The sequence below is a fragment of the Pteropus alecto genome, unplaced genomic scaffold (genome assembly GCF_000325575.1).
Source record: "Pteropus alecto unplaced genomic scaffold, ASM32557v1 scaffold73, whole genome shotgun sequence".
Classification (NCBI taxonomy): domain Eukaryota; kingdom Metazoa; phylum Chordata; class Mammalia; order Chiroptera; family Pteropodidae; genus Pteropus; species Pteropus alecto.
This window is the reverse complement of record NW_006436284.1, coordinates 6,169,069-6,174,657: the sequence shown is the minus strand read 5'-3', so window position 1 is coordinate 6,174,657 and position 5,589 is coordinate 6,169,069. Positions and strand designations below refer to the sequence as shown.

The window sequence follows — 5,589 nt, the reverse complement described above, 5'->3', positions numbered from 1 at the left end:
AGAATCTGTTAAGTCCCATGAATACAGAATTGAGAAGGAAGAGTAAATTTGAAGATTGTTTTGTTGATGAAAAAACTAGAGTTCCAGTAATTGCATAACCAGAACCATCTACTGGGCCCAGAGCTAAAACAACTCGCCACAGCTTTAATGGAAACCAACATCAGCAGAATCCGGAATCACACAGTTTCCCACCAAAGCTTTTGCTTCATGTCCAGGAAAGGGGCCTTTGTCCCTGAAAGCTGCAGGCTGGGTCATTGCAGTAAGAGTAAGAAAACTTACGGCTAAGTAAATATCACTGGCAAACAGTAAAGTACATCAAAGATTTTTGAAAACAGTTTTGTATTCTCATAATATCCTGAATAACTTGGGAACACCTGGTTGAGGATTATTCCTTTGAGAGAGGACTTAAGGTATTTTAAAAATTGTGTCACCAGTTTATGGTCATGCCACCCTGAATAAGCCCAATCCTGTCTGATCTCAGAAGTTAAGCAGGATCGGGCCTGTTTAGTACTTGGATGGGAGACCACCTAGGAAGACCAGGTGCTGTAGGCGTAAAAAAATAAAAAATAAGGGTTTGTAAGCTGACAAGGTCCTTGCACCTAAAATAATAATAATAATAATAATAATAATAATAATAATAATAATAATAAAAATTGTGTCACGAGATGGAATTCTTTTCACTTTATCTGTAAAATTAGATTATTTACATATCTATTTTTCCATTCTTCATGGAGAAAAGATATTTTTAATTGTTCTTTGAACTGAAATGATTCAGGGAATTTTCCCAACATGGATGATCTCTTAAACCAACGTTTGCATGCCATTTTTTTTCAACTTCCATCAGATACATTGTAATCTCAACTGTAAATTGGTTCTATTGTTATTCAGATGTATTTATGCCAGAAGTGGACCAAAGTACCAGACTGATTTGGGGGAAAATAATTTTATCCCTGATGCAGAACTTGCAACATCCTTCATGTCTTCTTCATAGCCTGAATCATTCATTTCCCATAAATACATCAAATACCTCACGATTGCTGCCTGGAAATTTAGGTTTTTCTTCACATACAAAGATGACAATTAAATCATTAAGATTTAAACATGTTTTTCCTGCCTCAACGATCAACTCACCTGGTACTGTTTTCAAGATGACTGCGTAGAGGGCAGTTTGAAGCAATGAAAGAGAGAAATTGATTAGTCCATACAACCACCAAACCCTTGACACAACTCATTGTGGTCCAGCCAAATGAATTTTCTTGGGAAAAAAAATACAACCCTTTTATACAGTGCCTTTAACTGTGGCAAAGATTAAATTATGGAACCACTAGCTACATCACCAAATTTAGTCAAAGCACTTGCAATGAACTTTCTCTGATTCAGCACTGAATTCTATTTTTTTTCCCAATTAAAAGAAAATGTTTCAACCATGACTAGAAAAGGAGAAAAGGGGGAAATCAACCACTGAATCTTTCTAATGTCTGGACAAATCTGAAATAACTTTTCAGATTATAAGATATATGTATATATAGCTGGCTAGAGATGGCAGAAAAGAAAGCATTTGTTTCAAGGGTAGACAACAAGGTCTTTTCTGCTTGGCTTGGTCTAGTTCCTGGCACTTCCCTCAACTGTGACAAATACCAATGGCACAGGCTTTCATTCTTCAGAGCTTTTATGTTTCTTTTGTTAAAAATCCATTTCCCTTGCCCATATTCCTTCACTCTAGTTCTAATTCCTATGTTGCAGCCTGACGCTACAGCAGGAAGAATAAAAAGAGTTATATTTTTGAAGCTCTGTTGCCTAACTAAGCTTTGCAGAAACAGGGCTGGTAACACGCTCTCTGCATATCACCCATAACACAGGATTATCTTGCCATGAATAGTCACTTGCAAAGATTGGGTTTACCTACTACCATTAACCAAAAGGTACATGGAGTTTCTATGTGACTTATGTTATCTTTTTATTTAGGTAAAATTCATATACATAAAATTCATCATTTTAAACATCTGAAAGTAGCTTTTCTTTTTTACCATCATTTAATGGTTTTAGTATGTTTACAACATTGTGTAACCATCACCACTATCTAGTTCCAGAACATTTTCATCACTCCATGAGGAAGCCTCAAGCCCTTTAAGCAGTTATTTCCTATTTTCCCTTCACCTCAGCCCCTGGTGACCACTAATCTGCTTTCTGTCTCTATGAACTAGATGTTTCATGTAAAGGGAATCATACAGTATGTAATCTTTGTGACTGGCTTTTTTTACTTACCATATTGTTTTCAAGGTGCATCTATGTCGTAGCATGTATTCATATATCATTCCTTTTTATAGCTGTATAATATTGCATTATATGGATATACCACATCTTGTTTACCCATTCTTCAGTTGATGGACATTTGGGCTGTTTAGACCTTTTTGCTGTTACAGCTATTCTTAATAGTGCTGCTGTGAACATTTGTGTACAAGGTTTTATTTAAACATCTGCTTTCAATTCTTTTGTGCATATACACAGGAATAGAATTGTTGTGCTACATAGTAATTCTATATTTAACTTTCTGAGGAATCTACAAACTGTTTTCAATTGCAGCTGCACTGTTTTACATTCCCAACAGCAATGCATGAGAATTCCAATTTCTGCAATTCTCGCCAACTCGTTGTTAGTTTCCATTTTTTTATTATAGCTTAGTGTATGTAAAGTGGTATCTCATTATGCTTTTGACTTGCATTTCCCTGATGATTAGAAATGTTAAGCATTCTTAATGTGCTTATTGGCCATTTGAATAACTTCTTTTTTAGAGCAATATCTAAGTCTTTTGCCTATTGTTTTAATTGGGTTTTGTTCTTTTGTTGTTGAGTTGTGTTCTTTATATATTCTAAATACCAGACCCTTAACAGATATGTGATTTGCAGTTTTTTTCTCCCATTCTGTGGATTGTTTTTTCACTTTATTTATTTATTTTTAATTAAATTTATTGGTGTAACATTGGTTAATAAAATTATGTGGGTTTCAAGAGTACAATTCAATAATACATCATCTGTATATTGCATTGTGTGTTCACTACCCAAAGGCAAATCTCCTTCCACGTGGCTTTTACAACGCTGGCCCTATGTGAAATTTGAAGTACTGTCTGTAGTCAGACCTCAGTTCCTTCATTTCTCTTATACTATACTCCGTAAGGATCAGAAAATTTTTTTTTCTGATAAATTTATTCACACTGCAGATTAAATGACTAATAAAGCCTAATGGTGTACCCTCCTACTAAAGTTATAAGTTTCTCAGTAGGTAAAAAAGGAAGCAAAGGAATTAATGAAATTTCAGGGATTGATGAGCGTGGCAGGCATGGAATGCCTTTCTGTTGCTTCCGAAATCACACTAAGTTAATACCTCCAATTCTATTTAAAGATTCTAGTCCTAGGTCTAATTTACAAAAGCCAGTGATGCCAGTGGACAAAAAAGGGGCCACATACTAAACCTGACAAGCTCAGGAGAGGCCAGCATAGTGGTCCCTACAAACTCAGAAACCAAAAGTAACCACATAGGATGATCTGAACATAAAAATTTCTAACTAAAAGCTTGTCATAGTGGGTATTCATGTCCTAGGCCTGTAGCTTCCTTGAAAAAGGTTAATCTTTACCTTAAGTGAGCCTGTCTATTGCCTTTTTGCATCTAACATAACATACCTTTGAAATGTCAGAGTTATCTCCTTTTCTAAACTGCTCTGGGCACACCCACAACACCAGAGCACGAGACCACAGAACCCCTTTTGTTATCTTATTCCCTGAATATCATCTCCATGTGCTATAAATGTTAATTATTAACTATCCTGTGCCCGCCAATGTAAAAAAAAGTTTGTGTCTCTTTGATTAACTTTTTATCCAATCCCAAGGATTTCTCTGCTTTGTAAAAAAAAGTTTGTGTCTCTTTGATTAACTTTTTATCCAATCCCAAGGATTTCTCCTGCCCACTTAATCTAGCACCAATGGATTTCATATAACCCTCCTTATGTCTCCTCCTTTGATTCTACTATATAAAACAAGCTGCAAAACTGCCATTCTCCAGAATATTTTCTTAGTCCACTGCAATTTTGCTTCCTGGCAATTGTTATCAATTTGGCTCAAAAAAACTCAAAAATTCTCTACAGATTTGGACATTTCTTACATCGACATGCCTCTGTGAAACTCTACAAAGCTTCTGGAGCCTTTGTGAGAAGACACCAGGCCAAGCACATTAATAATTAAATCTTAACATGTTCCGTTTTCAAATAGTTGTGGTTCGCAAGCTTTTGGAAAGTGGATCCTTTTCTTGAGGCTCTTCTCTAAGTCTTGAAACATCACCTCTGAGCTCTCCTCCATATGTTAGTCTTATAAGCCTTCAGGACACCATAAACTCCATTGAACATGATTGTATTTTCTTTTCTCAATGTGCCCAAGTCAGGCTGTCCTGGGGTTGAAATGAATCCATAGTCTCTTAGCCTTCCATGCCTACATGGGCACCATTTGGATCTTCTCTGCCATTCCCTGGACATGATTCTTCATTTTAACATCACAGATGCTGCTGACAGCTCTAATGATTATGCTTGAAGACAAAACTTAAATTACCCTAATCAACCCACCCAGAGGCCGGCAGGTATGTGGTGCTGTCACAGCGAGTTGGCGATATACAATCTGCTATGAATAGAACTCTTTTCAGCTGCTCTGGCAGAGCCACCTGCCGTCTGTGCCCCACTTCCTGCCAGGAAACTCTGTGACCTTCAGCGGCCAAAGCCAAGTGATTAGAAAACTGGTAGAATTCGTGCCAGGAGTTTGGTCTCTGTGGGTTTTGTTTGCAACTACAGAGAATCAGGAAGCTGCAAAAAAGAACTGCAGAGAAGTGTTTTCCTTATTCAAAAATACGGGGAAAGGATTCTGCCTATACAAAGGTAGCGAAAAGAAGCTCAGGGTGAATCTTTCCTTTTGCAGACCTGCACGAGTAGAATTTAGCCAATGTTTTTCAAAATAAATAAACACCTTTGAGCTACTCACTCATTTAGTAATGAGAAATGAGACAGAAACATCTAATAGCATATATCTGAAAGTTAAAAAAAGACAAGCTTAGCAATAAATAATTGGAAATTGAAATTTTTAAAAAAAACCTTTAAAGTATGAAATAATAGGGATAAATCTGACAAGAGACAGGCAAGACCTGTGCAATGAAACTACAAAATATCGCTGAAAGATCAAAATAAATGGAAAGATATATCATGTTCACACATCAGATGATTCAATATTGGTCAGATGTCAGTTCTTCCTAAAATGATACACAGATTCAGTGAAATCCTAATTAAAATTCAAATAGACGTTTTTGTAGAAATTGACAAACCAATTCTAAAATTCATATGCAAGTGCAAAGGACCTAGAATAACCAACGTGATTTTGAAAAAAAAAAAAAAGTTGGAGCACTAATGCTACTTGATTTCAAGACTTCCAAAGCAACAGTATGAAAATATTGTGGCAATGTTATGAAGATGGATCAATAGAAGAGAACAGAGAGTCCAGAAATGGACCCACTCACATATGGACAGCTGACTTTTGACAAAGATACAAAGACAATTCA

At 36.2% G+C, this 5,589-nt stretch overlaps 1 pseudogene; it reads left to right on the top strand.

Annotated features, from left to right (window-relative positions):
* The first annotated feature begins 433 nt into the window (after window positions 1-433).
* Window positions 434-552, top strand: LOC112480239 (annotated as a pseudogene).
* The last annotated feature ends 5,037 nt before the right edge of the window (window positions 553-5,589 follow it).